The sequence below is a fragment of the Miniopterus schreibersii genome (assembly GCF_964146895.1).
Source record: "Miniopterus schreibersii genome assembly, chromosome: 7".
In the NCBI taxonomy this organism is placed as follows: Eukaryota; Metazoa; Chordata; class Mammalia; order Chiroptera; family Miniopteridae; genus Miniopterus; species Miniopterus schreibersii.
Window position 1 is genome coordinate 48,662,000 of NC_138108.1, and position 21,244 is coordinate 48,683,243.

General features: G+C 36.3%; 1 protein-coding gene and 1 pseudogene across 2 annotated transcripts in view; one reads left to right on the forward strand and one right to left on the reverse strand.

Moving 5' to 3' along the window:
* Positions 1 to 21,244, forward strand: part of KCNH7 (potassium voltage-gated channel subfamily H member 7) — a 391,026-nt gene that overhangs the window by 157,436 nt on the left and 212,346 nt on the right. The window lies entirely within an intron of this gene.
* On the reverse strand, positions 6,828 to 16,609 carry LOC308559749 (targeting protein for Xklp2 pseudogene; annotated as a pseudogene). Its single transcript has 3 exons — positions 16,491 to 16,609; positions 8,302 to 9,256; positions 6,828 to 8,118 (listed from the first exon to the last, which is right to left on the reverse strand). The product of its transcript is annotated as a targeting protein for Xklp2 pseudogene (transcript).

A 21,244-nucleotide genomic window follows, 5' to 3' on the forward strand; every position in this document is an offset into this window, starting at 1 on the left:
TTTTTTTTTTAAAAAGTAGCTTATATTTTACATTTAAACCACGATAAGTTTCAAATTAATTTTCATATGAGGCATAAGTTTCAGGTCAAGTTTTTTTTCTTTGTTTGGTTGGTTTTCTGACAATGGATGGGATGTCCAATTACTCCAGCTCCATTTCTTGAAAATGTTACCTTTCCTCCACTGAATTGCTTCTGCATCTTTATAAAAATAAGCAGGGCACATGTGTGTGGGTCTGTTTCGGGGTTCTCTGTTCTGTTCCATTGATTTATTTATCTGCAGCTCTCCTAATATGACACAGTCTCATAACTGTAGCAATGGAGTAAGTCTTAAAATCACATAGAGGTAGATTGATGCTTCCTACTTGATTATTCGTTTACAAAATTGTTTTAATTCTGTTTTCTTTACTTTTTCATATAAATTTTAAATAATTTTGTTTATATTTACTTAAAAAAAATTGCTAGGATTTTAATAGGAATTGTTTAAAAGTGTATACCAATTTGGGGAGAATTGAAATTGTTGCTATTGAGTCTTTCAATCCATGCACATATGGGTCTCTCCATACCTTTAGAAATATTTACAAATTTGCATAACTATATAATCATAGTTATAGCTATAACTTTTCTTTGATTTCTTTTATTAGCATGGTGTAGTATTCGGCATACAATTTCTGAACGTTCTTGTTAGATTTACATTCACACTTAAGTATTCCATTTTGAGTGGTGATTGGAAATGACATTGTAATTTTAATTTTGGTTCGTTATTAGTATATAAACATATGATTGATTTTTGTACATTTATCTTGTATTCTGTGGCCTTAATGAACTCAATTATTAGTTGAGGAATTTTTTGGAAGATTCCTTGGGATATTCTATGTAGACAATCATGTCATCCTCTAATAGGGAAAGGTTTTTGCTTTTTTTCTCCCATCTACATGCTTTTTATTTCCTTTCCTTGCCTTATTGCACTGGCTACAATTTTTAGCATTATGTTAAATAAAAATTGTGTGAGTAAACATTTTTGCCTGTTCCTGAGCTTAGAAGGAAATCATTCAGTCTTTAAGACTTTCTGATATTTAAATCATAGTACTATGGATTTTATTTCAGTTTTTAATGTTAGTTTGTCTGTTTTCTTTACAAGTAAAGTAAAAGCTTTATTGAAAGATCTTGAAATGTAGTGCTTGTACTCATTGGCTTTGAGGTTAGTTAGAACTAGGTATGATTTAATGCTCTATCTCTTCCTAGTAGTATTACCTTGGGCAAGTCTCATAACCTATCTAAGCTTCAATCTATTTAGCTGTGAAATGGTTCATTGCATTTATTCATTACAGACATTTAAAATCAATATTTTTAAATTTTTTTTTTTTTTCCTTTTTATTGACTATATTGGACTGACACTAGTTAACAAAATTATACAGGTTTCAGGTGCACAATTCCACAACACATCATCTGTATACTTTATTGTGTGTTCACCACCTCAAGTCAAGTCTCCCGCATAATAAAAGTACTTACCTATCTCACAGAGTTAGGAGGACTGAATGAGATAATACTGGCAAAATACTTAGCACATGGTGAGAATTTCAATTTTAGTTATTATCACTGTTATTATTAGACTACAAGTATCAAATGAAAGGTTATCTTATAATAATGTGGTTAGATCAGTGGTTATCAATGGGGGTTAGGGGAATAATCTTATCCCCACCGAAAGAACATTTATCAATGTCTGGAGACATTTTTGGTTGCTGTAGCTGGGGGAGGAAGGTGCTATTGGTGTTTACAGATAGAAGTCAAAGATGTTGCTAAACATCCTACAATGCACAAGACAGTCCTCATAACAAATAGTTATCTGGCCCAAAATGTTAACTTAGCCAGGGTTGAGAAAACCTGACTAAAGTAGATAATAGATATACTGCATATTTTGGGAATATGTTTTCAAAAGCTTACAGTTTACTAGTGAACCTGTCTTCTCTTTAACCCTTGTCCTAAACCCACCTTCTTCTTTGGTAGGTCCCTTCAAATTCAGAACTGCCTTTAGTCTGGCACCCTTTCTTTTTTTCTTTTAATATATACGTGGTTTTTAAAATTGATTTCAGAGGGAGGAAGGGAGAGGGAGAGGGAGATAAAAGCATCAATGATGAGAGAGTCATTGATCAGTTGCCTCCTGCATTCTCCCTGCTGGGAATCGAGCGTGTGCCCTGGCCAGCAGTGGAACCAATATCTCCTGGATCATAGGTTGATGCTCAACCCCTGAGCCACACCAGCCAGGCTGGCACCTTTTCAATAATATGTAATTTTTACACTAGATCTTGATTGGGTTGCCAGCCAGAGGGTAAATATTTACATGCAGAGACTGCATATTTTTGGGGAATAACTTCACTTTTTCAGTACACATTGCTGATAGTCATCAAATACATTTAATAATTTTTCCTTGACTCTTTTTGGTCTTGAACTCTGGTTACTTTGAAAATTCATGCTTTTCTTTATGTTTGTTTGTTGTTGTTGTTGTTTTCAGAAACTCCTTAGAGTTAATGATCTAACAATGTGTCTGCCAATAAGATTCAGTAATGGTGCTAGAAAATTGCTCTTCAAAATGCATTGTGTTTCTCACATGGGACCATCAAAAGATAATGCAAACATAAGCACTAAGAGAGATGACATGCTAGAATATTTTTTTAATCTTAACTTTAGTTTAATTTACATGTAAACTAACATTATTATTTGGGTATAAAGGGGCCAATAAATTGCAACGATTTCTTCTCCAAAGTCCGATGGAAATTGGCACATCAGCTACTAGTCAAATTGTTTCAAGAACAAGGTTTATGTTTGGTGCCATGTAGTATCTCATATGTCTCTTCCACTAATGTAAGATGATACAAGGGATGCTCTACAAAGCAGATATTTACCTGGTAAGCTACAATCCCTCAACCCACAGGCTCTGCTCAAGGAAACTAGCGGGGTACCTTATATAAAGGGAGAATTAAGTTTTGAAAAGAGAGGCCATAAATGTGAGATGTCTCCAAATAAAAGCATGAGGTTGGGGTTCCTCCTAATCATTAACGTGGAAAATGACACTATTGACTATCAGAGACCAGAACAGAAGGCACTGGGGAAGTACATTTTAATGTAGGCAAAGTGATAGGCGTTGTGAGGAATAAAGAAGAAAGAATGTCCCAATGTTGAGTCCTCCTGATTGAGGCCCTAATTAATTACCGAAAATGGTAAGATTCTAGAAGTAAAAAGAACAGAGGAGAGTGGGAAGGAAGGCAGCCAGGTGGTCCTAGATTAGGTGTAGGAATCCTTTGGAGAAAGGTGGAGGGTTGAGAGTTAAATTGCAAATGACAGAGACAAACTCTGTTACTCAGTAGTATGTGTCAGGCTGGCCTAGCAAAGCACAGTGCAAGACTTGGGCCATTGGAGGAAAATAGAATGAGTAGCTTTGTTTCTTTCCCTCAAAATATTTGTAGGCTAATCCAGTGGGATTGTTTGGTTCTAGTCATTTCAGTTGATATATTGCTTCCATTTATATGAAGAAAAAATACTTAAAAGGTAACTGACCATGGTCAGTTTTTTAAAAATCGCACTGTGTGATGTGGCATACTGAATTTTCATGTTCAATCATTTGTTTGGAATTAAAATAAACCATCCAGGCCTGGAAACAAGAGAGAAAACATTTATCTAGACAGTGAGAAAGAGCGAATGTAAGAAACCAGCCAAGGCTGATTTTGCATGGATTAGAAAACAAGATGAGGGTCCAACAACTAGCAGGAAGCAGCAATCAACAGGACATTGGCTCTTTGGTTGACAGCACTTGGCAACAGCTGTAATGAATGTCCTACAAACAAAATGATTCAGGTAAAAGCTAAAAGATATTCAGTGAAAATCTTTCCTCAGAGGAAGATGAATATATACATTTAATCAGTTCTCCATTCCTGTCTTTGGCTAAGATTCTGATTTACCCCTCATGTGATAATGCTGATTCTAGGCTATCTTCAGGAAATAATGTCACCTCATAAAATGTTCTTGTTGTCAATTAGGAAAATGTGCTAAATAAATATTATTAAACATAAATTTGTAAAGGAGACATTTTGTGCATGGATTCTAAAATACCCGAAGTCAAAGTAGGTGCAAAAAGGAAACTCTAATGAAATGAATATGGCTCTTTCAGCAAAAGTGAAGTGAGTTTTTGTTGTATTTTTTAAAGTGAAAACCAAAATTATTCTCATTAATTGTGAGTAAAGAGAGAGCTCACAGAGGGGGTATATTTGATAGCTTTTTATGGCAGCAAGATATATCGGAAAGCATGTCTGGCTTGTTGAGAAAAACGCATGGTGATGCCAAGCTTTCTCTCACATAGCAAGAGAAAAACAGGGTTTTCCAGCAGCTTCTCAAAAGTGAGAAACTTCAAATGCCTAATATAACAAAGAATCAGACTCGTTTGCTGAAAGTTCTAGCAGTGGTTATTTTGTACAAAATGAAAGTAGGAGAATTCTAGGTCAAGATTTTCTATTTTTCATTAGGTAACAAAGACAAAGAAGATGTAAATAGATCACTCTTGAAAAAGTTATTATGTAAAAAGAATTAGTAGAAATTGTGATTCAGATGTCAAGGCAGCATTTCTGAGCCTGTGTGTGGGCGAGTGTAAAATCAACACTAAGATTTGCAAAACTTTAAGGTCAAAAATGAAGACTAAACTCTTAGAATGTTAGGGCAATAGATAATTCAGAGCACCCCAGATCAATGTGTAGTAAGCAACAGTTATACATCTGTGCAGGGAATGAGACCATAAAAAGTACAGAATTTCCTTTTGGACCTATTATTATTATTATTCCCAAGAATGGTAATTCCATTGCATTTGTCTCCCACTGTATTTTGAGAAACTCATAGAAAGAGATTGTGTCCTACTTGTTTTTGTAAACTAAAGCCTAGCTGATGTCATGGCACATAGTGCATTTAAATATTTACTTACTGAAAAAAATGAAATTATAGAACAACTCCAGAATATGACTTCTGTGTCAGATGTGCTAAATCAACCCTGTTCAATAGAGATTTCTGTGATATAAATTTTCAGTACTGCCAAGTTTAGTAGCTGCTGGCCACATATAGTTATTAAGAACTTGAAATATGGCCAGTGCAACTGAGGAACTGAATTATTAATTTTATTTGATTTTAAATTATTTAAATCTAAAAGTAAGTAGCCACGTGGACAGTGGTCCTACATTTTGCAAGAGTAAAGGAAACAGAAGGTGTTGGATATGTAACATGCTATCTTAATACTACTTGACTGTTATCTGTTCCCCATCTTAATTTATCATCTTTCATCAAGTAAGAAATCCCGAAGAAAAAAAAAAAATGACCAAATGTCACTTATCCATCTCATCACCATTGACTGTCTATAGCAGAGCAAGTGGAAGACACGAAGCTCACAGATCTGTTGGGATCCTGGGCCTGTCGAGTACTTGCAGAGTATCTAGATGGATTAAGGAGTTATATGAAATGACACCAGGAAACAAGAAGAAAACCTTGTTTATCTGGTGTGAGGAAGGTATACCAAACATCAAAGAAAGTCAGTCCCACAGATAACAATATTTGTATGTTTATCGTCTCAACTCTTTGCCATCATAAACATATAAACAAATTAAACTATAAACCAAAAACTGCAAAAAAAATTTTATAAGCACAATCAAAGGGAAGTTCACAGAATGCTGCAGTTAGGAATTCTTCAACTAAAGCTCTTGGTTTAAATGCTGAGAGGATCACATATAACTATGCAACCATAGGCTAATTATTTTACTCAAACTTGTTTCCTTTACTTTCAAATAAAAATTTGAAATTATACACCTCATAGTGAAAACGTGACAAATTGCAAATGTGTAAAACCCAGTGAATGACCTAAAACAGCAAAATGCTCAATAAATGGCAGCTTTAAAATAAGGGGTCAATATTCTTGCTATAGATTATGAATATTAGTATTTTTCTCATATAAATATTTCAAATAATTTTCCCAGGTTGTTACTTGCTTTGACTTTTATTTTATCTTTTGTAAAAATAAAAGAAAATTCATTTTTATTTAGTCAAATCCATCAGATTTTTCCTTCATGACTGAGTTTCCATTTTATTTAGGTAGTCTTCCACTCTTTTACAACTTCATTTACATGATTATAAAAATATTCGCTATTTTTATCTAATATTTTGTTTGGAGGGTGGGGGGACTTGGCAAATTTTAAAACATTAAATAACAAAAACAGGGAAGGGAAACAAACGTATTTCTTCCAGCCCGGGTTGCTGGAGGCCTTAAAACGCGTGCTGCACGGCATTCTCCTGAGCGCCACCAAGGGAAGAAGGCGCCCTGGCGCGGCAGCTCTGCCCGGAGCTTGCCCACGGCCGCTGGGAGCTCCCGCACGCTCGCGGCCGGCCTCCTCCCTGCGCGGTCACTGAGGCCTCCCCTCCTGGCAAAGGCTCCTTAACTCTAAATTCATTTTGTGCAGAGAAGAGGAAAGAATCTGATATACTGATTGTTCCTCATGGGAGCCAGGACTTAAATTCTACCTCCGTATTTAGCTATCATTATTTTCTGAAATAGAAAAAGAAGGAAAGGAGATGAGGGAAGGGGCAATAGAAGTTACACTGTGCGGACACAGACTTTAAGTTCTAGTCAGAGTTAAAACCCATTTTCACGGTCATCTGATGGTTCAAAGGAAATAACGACATGGATTCCCGTCAGGACACACACATGAGTTGAGTCTCATTATTGGCCTCAGGAATGCGGGGTAACCATTCTCAGCAAAGCTGGGGTCCACACCTGTTAGGCATGCTCTGCCGGGCACGGGTGGGTCAAAGTCTGGCGGAATGGGTTGTCCCCGTGCCCCCGGGACAAAGACAGAAGGCTCTGGAGAAAGCAGCTGTGTTCCCAGGTGCGGTCCGCAGTGCACCGAGGAGTTCAGCAGCGGGATCCAGTGGAGACCCGGGGAGATAGAGGCACAGAGAGAGGTCGCTTGGCTTCCCCTCCACACCCTGGGGCTTGCGGATGGGCTGTGCCCGCTGCTGCCCCTCCTCCCGCTGCCTGGCCTCCTCCGCCTGCTGGCCTCCCTGGGCTCCCCCCTTGGCCATTTTCTCCTCCTGCTCTTGCCGCTCCTTGGCTCTCTTCTCGGGCCAGCTGGAAAGGTTCCCGAGCTAGGGAACCAGAGAGGCCCTCAGCTACGGACTTTTTCTCTTTCTTGGGAAATAAGGGCTCCTGGGAGGTGACAGTGTTTGGACAAGTGCTTGAAGCAAGTTGCTCCTTTCTGCTGTTTCAGTTCCTGCAGCTGGTGCTTCCAAGCGCCTCTTCTGTACAACTTCATAGCACCTCTTCTGTCCGTCTCCAAGCAGAAAGGCTCAAGCTGGGTTTCCTTCTTCACCTTCTTCTCTGGCATCTAAATGAGGGAAAGGAAGTGCCTTGAACTTGGGCACCTCCCTTTTCTGCAGTTCTTTTAGTTGCCTCGAGACCCAGAAGAGAAAGGGCATATTTCCACAGCTTTTGCTTCTAGGCCAAAGTGTGGCCTAGGCTGAGCTCTTATCACGACCAGCTCCTCTTCCTCATAGTTGGTGGACATTTGGATTCTGTTCTTTAATGCAAAGGCTGGTGACTTGGGAACAGTGATTGGAAGTACTTTCTTTTCAGGAACACCCATAACATCTTCCAAAATCTTAGTGGGGCAGGGTCTGGAGTGAAATTCAAATTGCCCTTCCTCTGATTTCTTTGTTGACTTGCGCTCCTGGATTCTTTTCTTAATTTCCAAATCAAAGCCAGTAGGCTGAGAGGGTGGCTTCACAGGTGGTTTCTTGGGCAAGATGGGCCCACATTCAAGAATTCTGGGATCAAGTTCCTGTTTCTTGAATTTATATTGTTGCAGTTTCTCGAGCTCCTCAGCCTCCTGATCTGTTGCACTTTTGCAGGTTTGCAACACAGAAGTGTGTGGGTCTCTAGAAATCTTGGCCACAGCAGATTTGGAGGGTAACAGAGTAATATTATCTTCCTTCCTCCTCAAATGATATCTGTTAGCAGTTCATTTATAGAAGGTTTTGACCTGCTGTGCAAAACAGCACACAGGGCCCGGCCAGCATGGCTCAGTGGTTGAGCATCGACCTATGATCCAAGTTTGATTCCCAGTCAGGGCACATGCCCAGGGTGCAGGCTTGACACCTGGTGGGGGACGTGCAGGAGGCAGCCAATCAATGACTCTCTCATCATTGATGTTTCTCTCTCTCTTCCTCTCCCTTCCTCTCTCTGAAATCATTGAAGACATATTAAAAATAAAAGGGGGCACACAGGGACAAACTTTCATAAATGCTCTTTTCTTTCCCTGGGACAAGTTGAAAGGCCTTATGGTGCATCCCTTAGCTGCTTGGACAGGAGGTGGAGGGTGCTTTCCCATTTCAGATGTAAAGTTCCCTTCCTTATACTCCTCATGGTTCTTAGGATCGTGTTTGATCCACTCATCTGTGCGGAAGTGGAAGCTGACTGACTGGTTACCCAGCTTACTGATTTCTTCACAGGCTGTCCTGCTCCTGCAGGAGCGAGTTTCTTCAATCCTTTGCTTTTTCTGCATCTCCATCACCTCCTGCTACATTTTCATACTCTTCTTCAACTCAGTACCTTTTAGATTCCTCTGACTTACAGGTTGGTATATAAGGCACAGTATGCCTGTTTTTGGCTTTCTTTGGGGAAGACTCGTTCTTTCCAGAAGTATCTTAATGAGCACTACCATCTTCCTCTTCTTATGGATCTTTTTATTGTTAGAAACTTTCATCATTTTGGAAGGTGGAATTTCACTGATGAACACAGGAGTAGCACATCTCTTGGCTTTCATTTTTACATGTGTTTTTTTTTCTGTGCCAAATCCTTCTAAGCAGAGTCTAACAGATCTTCTCTGAGGCTGGGGCAGAGTATTATTCTTGAGGTAGTTCCCTTGACTTCCAGGGAAGAACAAGCATTTGAGGGAATGGACTGTTGCACCGAATTTCCTTTTTCTGACTCTTTGTAATGAGTGCTGTCAACTGGGCACAAAGGTGTGACAATAGCTTGCTGAAGATTTGCCTTTTTCAAAGGAGTTTTGTCCTGAAAAAGCCCTGTCCTATTTTTCCCAGGAAACTTCTCCAAATTGGCCTTCTCTTTAGACCAAGAATCTATGTTTTGGGTATCTTCCTCATCATTCAAAGATGTAAAATTGATGAAGTCCCTCAGGAGAGCATCATAGGAGTAAAAGGCTTTAGCTTGTGGCCACCTGTGGTTTAATCTGTCAGTCCAATCAAAGTTACAATACACTTTCACTTCTCTTCTGAAATCTTGAAGTCCAGCAAGTACTTCTTATCAGGAACCTTGTCTCAGCCGAGCTGGCGTGGTTCAGTGGTTGAGTGTCAAGCTGTGAATGAGGAGATCCGGGTTCGATTCCTCGTCAGGGGACATGCCTGGGTTGCAGGCTCGATCCCCAGTAGGGGGCTTGCGGGATACAGTCAATCAATAACTCTCTCATCATTGATGTTTCTGTCTCTCTCTTCCTCTCCTTTCCTCTCTCTGAAATCAATAAAAACATATTAAAATAACTTTTTTAAAAAAGCAAATCAAAATCCTGATTTGTAGCGTTTGAAAACAAAAACAAAAAACCTTGTCCTTGACTCAGCTGTAACAGAGGAGCTCCCTCAAGAAGAACTGATGCTGGGATTCATTCCATATCATTGAAAATTTGACCAAGGCTCTCCAGTCCTAATATTTTGATTTTTAATCTATATAAAATTTGTTAGCATGGGACACTATAAATTACCTAATCTTTTTCCATTTTAAATGGATAACTGGTTGTCGCAACACTATTTCTTCAGTAGTCTAATTTTTCCAAAAAGTTTTAAATGCCATTTGTTAGAGCTACATTAATATTACTCATATGTATTTTTCTGGACTCTATAATGTTGAGATGTTGATTGGAATTGCTTTAAAATTTATAGATTAATTTGAGAAAAACTAACTTCCTACGAAACTGAGTTTTTAAATCTTAAGACAATATATGTCTCTAATTATTGAGTTATTTTTAGCATCACACATTCAATAAACTTGAAGTTTTCTTCAGGTAGTCACCATACATTCTTTTTTCAATTTATTATCAAGAATTGTTTTGTGTTTTGTTGTTATTGTTGGTGATACAAATTATATTATTTTACCATTATATTTTCTAATTGCTATTTCTGCCTTATTAAAAATCTGTTGAGCTTGTGGAACTTACTATCTTGCTGAGTAATTTTATTACTTCCAGTAATTTTCAGTTGATTCACATTAATTTTCCTGTTAGATCATCTTATCAGCCACAAGTCAGAGGGGCTTCTGGAAATATCTTGCTGCCCTAAAAGCAATCAAGTATTCCCCCTATGTGACCTCTGTCCCTACCCACGGTTAGTAAGAGTAATTTTATTTTTCACTTTAAAAAATACAACAAAAACTCATTTCACTTTTGCTGGAAGAGCCATGTCATTTCAAGGGCTTCCTTTTTGCACCTACTTTGATTTTGGGTATTTTAGAATCCATGGACAAAATGTTTTCTTTCTAAATTGATTTTAGTAATATTTATTTAACACATAGTCCTATTGTGTCAGTGACGTGAGGAAAGCATAACCACGTGGGAACACTCACCAGAGCTCTTGCATTCATTTTTCTTATTCAACAACCCATTGGTGAGACAAGCGAGCCATCTAAAATTTGGAAGCCTGAAGGAATATGTGTGTACGCATACATGTATCTTGATTTTACAACATCTCTAATTCATCATTCTTTATTCTTATGCAATTTGATGCTTTCAGTAAAAACTGTGGCAATATACATATGAGACTTCCTTAAATTGGATGGTCAGTAAATTGGTCATTCTTTAGATTAACAGTTTCTGAATATCCAGTATGTACAAGTCATTACTTCCCTCTGAGACCGCAAAGGGAAAAAATGTATAGTTTCTGCTCTCAAGGAGTTTACTCACTAGAAAAATTTAATTTTTTTTTCCATGTGAATCTATCCTGCAACCAATGCAGTGACAGATGTCACTGCCAGATTATTCTCTAGCCCAGGAGAACCACTCAGCCGCCACAAGTTCCTTAGTAGTTCCCAAAGACATTAACATTTTATTATACAATGAAATATGAAAATCACTGGTAGTCTCATATCCTTCAGGTTTCACTTTATTAACAAATATTTAGCTATGCATTTTAAATCATTTCTATGTCTCTCACCTCACCCACAACTCAGTCTCTGTCTTTATTTATTTATTATTTAATAATGTTTAATGTTGACATTATTGCAGGTGTTCCCCTTTTTCCTCCCCTTTGCCCATCTGTACCCCTCCCTCCCTCCCCCTGCCTTGGCCTTCATCGGACTATTGTCCGTGTCCATGGGGTATGCATATATGTTCTTTAGATTATGTCTTTTTATTTTAGCTCCTACCTCTACCTTTTATGGTAAATTATTTCCTTTCTTCATAGCCTTTCATTTTCAATGTAAACTATTTAATGTAATCCCCAATCCCACAGCTCTTTCTTCTAATATCCTAATGCATAACAGAATACTGAAAAGCTAAACAATAAAATCCTGTCAGGTGGAGTAGAGCTTGAATATTCTTTTTTTTTCTGGTTACCCAATTCTATTTTTTAAATCATGTGGTAACTATAAAGCATCCTTTTATTTAAAAAGATATCTTGCTGCCTGGGCACTAATTATTCCTAAAGCAGCTGTATCTCTAAAATTCTTCATTCCCCACCAGTCCCTCACCCCACTCTAGCTCCTACTTACTTAAAGTAAGCAAATAATAATAAGCAACATTTTTTTGAAGACTTATGTACCAGGTAAAATTCTAAGTGCTTTATCTGCATTTACTCATTTAATCTTTCCAACACTGCTATGAGGCAGCACTCTTTTTTTTTCTTCTTTTATAGATGAGGAAACGAAGGCCCCAAGGGGTTAAGTAAATTGTCCAAGGCACTAGACTAATACGGAACAAAGCCTGGATTCGTACCCAGGGAGTTAGACTTAAGAGTTACACGTTTAAACACCAAGCTACATAAAATTATCTGTAACTTGCTTTGGTATAATGAAATGAATCATTATACAACTGACAATGAAATTAGAGGAGATTAGGAGAAAAGCCTTAAAAATTGGCAAAGGAGATGGCAACCTTATCATATAGGGAGTTATGAAAAATGATTAAAATTCTTTATTTGGAGAAGATGTGTGTGATAGCAGTCCATAAAAACCACAAAGGGTATAGTTAAAATAAATAAGGACTTCTCTAATTAATTCTGGATTATTGGAATTTGAAGAGGACTTTGGAAATTTAGAGAGGTGAGAATACATAAATAAAAGGAGGGCATTGCGCAGTAGCAAATGATAGACCAGGTTTTACACTATGCATTTATAAGCATTATCACTTCCCACTGTTCATACAGAGAAACAGATATATATTGAATGAGGATTTAAGTCTTCATTTCTCTGATCCTACAGTCCTTACTCTTAATCCTGTTATCCTGTCTCTCATGAACTCTTCAAATTATTGGGCCAAATGGTAATGTTATTAGCTAACAAATACATAATGTAAACTAAGTACATTCACCTTCAAAGATTTTATAAATGTTAGCTCATTTAATACTTATCACAGCCTCATAAGGTAGTATGATCTCCACTTTACCAAAAAATGTGGTACAGGGAGGTTATATAATTTGCTCATGATATGACTAATTCCTAGAGCTGGGCTTCAAACCCTAGTAGTCTAGCCCTGGAATCCAGGTTCTTAGCCTCTGCACTAAACCACAGTAAGAGGAATTTTAACTAGATGAGTGTTTTTCAATGTGTGTTCACAGTGTTAATAGGCCACATATAAAAAGCAGTTCTGTAGTCAAACCAGTTTATTTTTGTCAACATAACAGATGCTTTAATAAGAAAATGTATAATATAAATCTTACTCATATAGATTATCATGAAGGTAAAATTATAAAATTGCTAATAGTCAACAATTTTAGATTTATAAAATGACAAGAAGAGACAGGTTATGGTATGCAGTATCTCTAAACAAATGGTTCAATGAAATATAAATATTTTAGAATATCTTAATGTAGTAAGTTGTAGGTAATTGACAATATTTGCTTCTAAAAACAAAACAAAAACAAAACTAGAGATATGGAAAGACATCTTGAACCTTTCTAAGGTAATGTTATGGAAAATTGCCATGCCCTAGTACAAATCACCCCCTATCAAACACAAAATACAGAGCTAGATAATCCATGAGTTTTTTTACAAATTGCCTTACCATTTATAATGTGAAAAAAGTTTTCAAGTACAAAATTTTCAATCATATTATATATTCTACCCATCTTAGCCATAAATAATGCAGATATTTCTCTTTAAAAGTTTACTTGCTCTCTCCATCTTTGAACTAGTGTTTTTTACTAATGATTTGGATAATAGGATAAAAATGCAAAAATATTCTCCTTCTGCCTCATTATTTTACAGAATTGAAATCTATAGAACAATAACAAAAATCTGTGAAACAAAATGCACGTGAAGCAAAGCCAAGACTCAAAGCACAACTTCTACACCAGTCTTCTTTGTTTGTTTCCTAACCACATCCTTGATATCTTTTGATTTTTCTGGGCATCTGTAATTAGGACTTTTTATTAGATTCACAGCCAGACTTTATGACCAAATACAACTGGCGCTTAGAGGCACATCACACAAATATAAATTGGAGGGTTTACCGTTGCATTCTGGAAGTCTAGACATTAAAAGACAAAATTTTAGACCTAGAAGGAAACACAGAGATCAACCTTATCTTTCAACCCATAACCAATAAAGAGTGAAACTGAAACCAAGGGAAGTACTAAAGCTTTTTTTGACACACAGGTATTTAACTAGAACTATCTTGTGTTAGGAATAAACTAATTTAACTTCATTTGACATCTTACATCCTTAAAAGGCCTATTTGATGACATTACTATTGACTTGCAATAAGGGAATCCCAATGTAGTTATGTTAGACCCAAAGAAACCATCGTGTTCTGTACATCCCATTGTGATCAGATGGCCAGTGTGCTTTCCTTTTCCTTCACTGGTTCACACAAGTGGAGCCAGCATATCATCATGTGACAGGATGGTACCGACCCACTTTTATTTTGTTAAAAATTTTTAACGTTGAAACACTATTGCAGATGTCCCCCATTCCCCTCTCCCTTATCTACCACCACCCACCCTGGCCACCCCTCCCTTGGCCTTCACCACACCATCCTCGGTGTCCCTGGGGTATGCATATATGTTCTTTAGCTAAGCCCTTCACTTTCTTTATCCAGTCACCCCCACCCGTCTCCCCCCGCGACCCCCAGTCTGTTCATGTATTTATGTTTCTGGTTCCATTTTGTTGACCCACTTTTCATACTCCCTCTTGTGGCCCTTTCTATGAATGCGAGCTGATTTCTTTCATCAGCGTGGCACTACTATGAACAGCTGACACAGGAATGTTGTGTATTTGATAACTATGCATAAGAATGGCAGTTAATTTCTTTAGGAGTTTAATTTAAGCTTCTCTACAGTTTCTAAAAGTAAGTGGGAGAATGAATAGAACAGAATGTTCTCATTTTGCAGAAATAGAATAGTAAACTATATATGAAGAGAGAAATTAGACTAAATATTATTTTAAGAGATTCACATGAGAAGTGACAAGAGGAAAATACTCTTTAATAGCAATCTTATCTTTTGGTATTTTGGTGACTTCTCTCATAAAAGAAGTATTTGTGCTATGCATGTAACTAACGGTACCAAAAATAATAAAAACTGATTATTTAACAAATGCAACTGAATAAATTACCTCTATTTGGCTAAAATAAAAGTTAATGGCTACTTTGCATACTGAACAACTTCTTATGAAAAAAATTCTGCCTCTGGAGAAATTTAACTAGCTGATGATATTTAATCTTTTGTTTATATAAACACCAACACAGTAAGTACTGAATATGTACTTACTAAATTGATTTGAATTCTGTGAATTAAATATATATGTAGATAATAATTCTGTGTGGTTTTATACAATCACACAATTAATAGTGTGTAATCAGTTGCTAAAACAAATGTATTAAACACAAATTATTTTCAAAATCCCTAATACCTGCGTATAGAGGTATGACACCAGTTAAAGAAATTTTGCTATTTTCTAATTTAGTCTTCATTTTCTTAGCAATATTTTTTTCAGGCCTTGTTATTTGTTTGGAGAATATCTTAATAAACTGAAGTATATCGTATTTATTAAGGTGGGTAATATTTTTCTTAATAACTCTGTACATTCCGTGGTTAGTGAATGCGTGGCCTAGCATAGCTCTTGACACACAATTATTATTGAAGAGTAAGTGAATGAACAAATGCATGGACAGACAGATGAGGTATACATTCAGCAAAAGCTGGCCAAGATTATAACATCTTTAAGGACAGAATCTTTTTTCACTTGCATCTTTGTATCCTTAACAGTGCCTAGGAGAGAGCTTTACCCATGCCAGAATTTTAACAAATGCTTGCTGAAGGAGTGAATCACAACATGCACGGATGAATATGTTAATGAACCATAACAGCACTGCCTGGTCTGTGTCTTTTAATCTAGCTCTTCCTTGCTTTTGCATTCCCATTCCATTAATTTGTATAATAATGTGACTTAAAATCAGTTTGCTGCGTGGGACAGTTTTTCATACTTCCCTTAGTGCATATGGGAGAGGATCATAGACATTTATTATGCTACATCAGTTAGTTTGAGAGAAGATTCAGTTGATCCATCAATCCATTAATATCTGCAGTTATAAACTCAGATTTTAACAGATCACAAGTAATGAAAAAAATACAAAAGGCTTTTTAAACCAAATGTGGCAATTTATGAAAGATTAGAGTTTGAAAATAAGGTAGATTATTTTGTCTTCCTAAAATAATATTGGATATAATTTTATTTCCAAAGCAGTACTTGACTTTTTAAAAACTAATTCTTTCTTTGTGTATATTTAAACTAAACTTCTATGTCAGCTTGTGTGTATGTGTGTATGTATCTATATGGATGTATGTGTCCTCTAAGATTATCTTTAAGATGCAGATTTTATAAATTGTTAGTTTATTTCACAATATTGTAGGGTCTGTATTATAAAATTCAGTATTAGGAATGTAGGAGAGGAAAAAGTTTTCTTTGACCCTTTTGGGTTCCTGGCTAGGTCTGAAAATTAGACTGGCAAAAATAGATTAACAAGAGAAAGCATATAAATTTATTTACTATAAGTGTTATGTGACCTGGAGCCTTTTTAAGCTAGGTTTGATGAAGAAAGACGTGATAGGACAAAGAGTATGAGCTGTGTGGTAAATGCCGGGGACAGGTGGGGCTTCAAAAGGCCTATTCTTTCAGATTCTTCTGTGTCCCTTTGTCTTCAGAGGTAGAGATACTCCTTTCCTCAAGGTTGTAGGGAGGGCATTTCTCACATGACTTGCTTCAATGGAAGGTCAGAAAGTCCTTCCTGCACAAGCCATTTCTCAAATTCCTTCATCTTGAAAAATTCCATCAAAGGTGTGATATTTCGGGGTGATGTGTCCTGAACCATGTCAGGGATTACATAATACTCTGGTTTTCTCTCTCCTAGTTATAATGCGTCCAAGAGCAACTGGGCATTTCTCATTTACAAAATAAAGCTGCCTGAGACTAAATGGTAGGGGGAAGAGGTAGATAAAACTCTTGTAGCTGCAATAATCTATAAATGCATCGCCTTATAATAATTTTACTATTATTGTGCTGCATTTACTTAGAAAAATATAATCAATCTTTTTTCCCTTTGTTATCTGCTTGATAGGATGAATTAGGTGTGTACATCTCTTTACTAAAGCTAGATTTATCTAGGAATATTTTTATTCATTTCTTCTTTTTTAAAGTTAATTTAAAAAACAAATGTAAATATTAAAAAGTTCCCTAAAATTTAGGCTTGTGATCATCAGAATTAAGAAACTAAAGTTAGAGAATTACTTAAAATATTCTAAATGGAATATCATTTTAATAAATGCAGTTTTTTTCTTATTTACAAATTGGATTTTATAGTTATTTACACAGGTTTTATTTAGTATTAATGCACATTTAAATTTGAAAAGTTTTTAATTTTTTTATATGAATGACCCATTTAATCCATTAGAAATATTACACTAATATTGATTGTGAGACAAGATTCTCCAAACTACTTCTGTACATCTGATTTGTGACCAGCATTAATGCTCTGAAGAATCCTAACTCCAGCTCAGCTCTATATGTATAACTTTATTTCTGCATTTTTCTCAGTCTTTCCCTTTATTCCACTATCATCTGACTCAGTGGAACCTCTGTTGGCGACCTGTTGCTCTGGTTTTTCTAAATCCTTAAAGCCAAGTCGTTACTGTCTGCTGCACTCTGACTCGGGCTTTTCCAGTCACACTGTGATCTGGCTCACTGGCTCCCAATTCCACTGCTCCCCAACCTTAAACCTCATCCCTCCAGCGCTGAACAGATGTAGAGCCCGAGAAACATGTTTACAAAAATAAAAGGACACAACCATGCGTCACCTGGAAGCCGTGCTGCAGTAATAGGTGGGGTTGCTGAACTTTTCTCTTTAGAATGAATCCCTCTACTTTTAAGCAGAAAAGTAAATGGCATTGTGAGAAAAATATTAGGGTTCTTTTCTAAGTAGAAATAAATTTTTATTATAATATAAATTGTACAAATGATTTCGATCACTGTATATTTTCCCCATGTTAAAAAGAAACATAGGGCAGAGGTCAACTGTAAAGGCTTTTATAGAATTTGCACTACTGGGCATCCTGTCACCGACACCAACCTCATGTAAAGGAGGTGAGACTGAGGCCAAATACAGTCTTGTACAAGGGCAAAAAGGTCAGGAAAATTGATGGTGTAGGAAGACTGGGAGGGAATTTAATCATCCCACAGTCCGATGGGCTCCTTTTCCAGATGAGGAAACCAAGATCCTGGAAGTTAAAAGTGATACGTGACCAAAGCCATACAGCTGGCTGGTGGCATGTGCGGATAGTAATCCAAGTTTTCTAAGGTTCCTTGCTTCTCTCCTCCCCCAGACCTGATGCATCACTGTGCGATTACTTTTTCACTGAAACGGTTTAGCATTCCCAAGTCTTGTCTTCAAGAATCGAGATGGAGAGAATTATGCCATCCAGTCCATTTTCAGTCTCCACATAGGTGGGCATACAAGGAACATAGGGTTTATATAATATACATCAGTTAGAATTAAACTGAGTGAAATTGAATTTCACTCTTTTATCCCCATGAGTCATAAACCGAACTTTGGAAATAGAGATCACACAAATGTGGAAAATTCTGGATTGGTAGGCCATGCTCATCACAGCCAGTACGCAGTGAGAATTTTTGACATTTTTAAAGAAGTATGCCTGATTTCCACTCTAGCAATACTTTGGAATTGAAGGCAGTTTAGAAAACCATAGTATTAGAAGCTATCTCAGCAACTTTCTTATCTCTAATTTAGGAACTTCTAATTTAGTGCGAAATAGAAAATCATTTTGTTAATTACTTGAAAACTAACTTATAAGCAATCTAGGAAAGAAGTTTCACTTTTTTTTTGGCCAGTGTAGTTAAAGTATTGGCCATTTGTACATTTTTGCATGTGCATTCATAATTATAGTTGTTTTTATAAACATTCTTCCATAGCTAAAAGTTTCTGCTGATCACAATCTTAAAAAGAAAAATAAATACAATAAAGCAATAGGAGGCTTTAATAACCTCATTGTTTTACTACCTTCCCCAAAAGTGAAACGACTCTAACTCTGCATTAAGAGAGTACCGCATAAATGATAGTTATAATTAAAAGTAACAATTGATAGATAATACTTTCTCTGTGTGAGGAGTTGTAATATGATTCTTCAGGTAGGATTGTGATTGTGCCTTGCTACTGAACACTTGAGACCCTTATAAATTTTTAAGCCTCAGGAGAATCTAACAAAGAATGTGCAAGTCACCCTGACCACCAAGGCAAATCCTCCATAGGTTTAAGTTGTTCATTGAGTCGCTTGAGTGATTTATATTTAATGTCTTTTCTTTTATGTAAACAGTCCACAAAGAAAGGCAAGCGCCTGTTTATTTGCAATTAACATATTTGTATGCAACATTTGAAGTCCCGAATAAAAAAATTTAAAACATATAGCAGTTAAGCTTAGACCCCAATGTAGGAGGCAAGGCACTTTCCTGTGTTTATTAGAATCTTCCTATAAAATCTCTGATGGACTCCAGGCTGCCTGCACACTGGGGCCTAGAACACACTTGCTTTGTTTAGGGGTAGGACTCAGGACAAAGAGTGTAAGTATCCAGAAGCCACAAGTAATATACTTATGCTAGCTTGAGATAATAACAACACACAATTTGAAGTTCCATAAACTGTGAAAAACAAAATTCTTCAAGTATGCTAGAGAATGGCAGATCTGAATAATTGCTGACATTTAAACCAAATCGCTATAATTTTTAATTCTCAACTCAAGAAATATTTTTATCAATGTATCTTTTTTTAATTATGAAATAATTTTTTAAACATACAAAAATATAATTAGTATAATGAACATACCTGAAATGGCTACTCAACAATACAAATGGAGGTCAAGAACCCTCTCCAATAGCACTTTCTTCCTTTCCCACCACCCAATGGTAGTAACTACCCTAAATTTGGTGCTTATGATTCCTGTGCATGTTTTTATAGTTCACTATAAATATGTGTATTTCCAAGAAAACAGCATGATTTGTGTTATAAATACTGTTATACAAGATGTATTCTGCAAATTGCTTTTTTTATTCATTATGTTGTTTTAAATATTTATCCCTGTTGATACATTTACTTCTAGTTCATTCACATCACTAAATATTATTAGATGTATAAATATATAGATGTATAAATAAAACAATTTCTTTAGCCATTCTTTGGGGAGCATTCACCTAGTTGCTTTTTGTTTTGTTTTGTTTATTTTGTTTTGCTATTACAAACAGTGCTACGTGATTATTCTGATATATTTCTGCCTGTATATGGGTTTAAGACTTTCTATAGAGCAAGTGCTACTCAAAGTGTGGTGTGGACAGTGTCAGTCAATAAATTACTGTGTTCTATGACGTGGTAAGTACAGCCACCAGAGTAAGCATTTGAAAACTTTTATAGCAATTTGACATTGCTGCAATATCTATGCATGTGGTTTTGCATTTTGCAAAATTATTGTTCTGCAATGGATTGCACATTAATAACGTGTTTGTTTGCTTTTTAATGATAATTTGCTTAAGTATTTCTCTAGCCTATATACCTTGGGATAGAATTGTTTTGTCGGGAGGTATTCATGACTTGCTTTCTAAGACATTGCCAATTATTCTTCAGAATAGTTGTGCTGATTTAGATTCGCACTTGAAATGTGAACCGTCTTTGTTTCTTTGTGCTCTATTTATCCCCCTTTTTCTCTGCTTATTTTTAAAACTTTCATTTGGCAGAGAGATTATTCAGTTTCTATTTATTTCCCCTCTACTAGAGAATTTAAACACTTCTGTTCTTCCGGCAATGACCCTTCAAAAATTTAACATATAAATTTATTTACATGCCTTCTCTCCCCCTCTAATATGTTTGTTTTTTAAATATATCTTTATTGATTTCAGAGAGAGGAAGGGAGAGAGGGAGAGAGAGAGAAACATCATTGATAAGAGAGTCATCGTTGATCAGTTGCCTTCTGCACGCCCCCGCCTGGGGATCGAGCCTGCAACCCAAGGAAGGGGCCCTGACAGATAACTGAACAGCGATCCCCTGGATCCTAGGTTGATTCTCAACCGCTGAGCCATGCCCGGCCAGGCTTACATGTTATTTTTTATCAGTTTTGTGCTTCAGTTCCTTTTGAGCTTCTTGTCTTCCTTCTGGAATCATTTTAATCATAGTAACTAAAAAGTTTCAGTGCTTTAGGATTTTTTTTTTTTAATTCACTGAAGGTCTGTTGAAGGCAAATACTTAGTGTTGTTTTGACTAAAATACATATTCTTCCTTTGAATAAAATTCTGTGCAGCAGTTTTTTTCTCTTAGTACATGGAAGAATTGTTCTACTGTCTTCTGACTTTTAAGGATACTACTGAGAGTTTGCAGTTACTCTAATTATAATCCTTTGGAGAAAATCGGACTTTCTTTAAGGCAGCTTTTAAAATATTCTTATTGGATTTT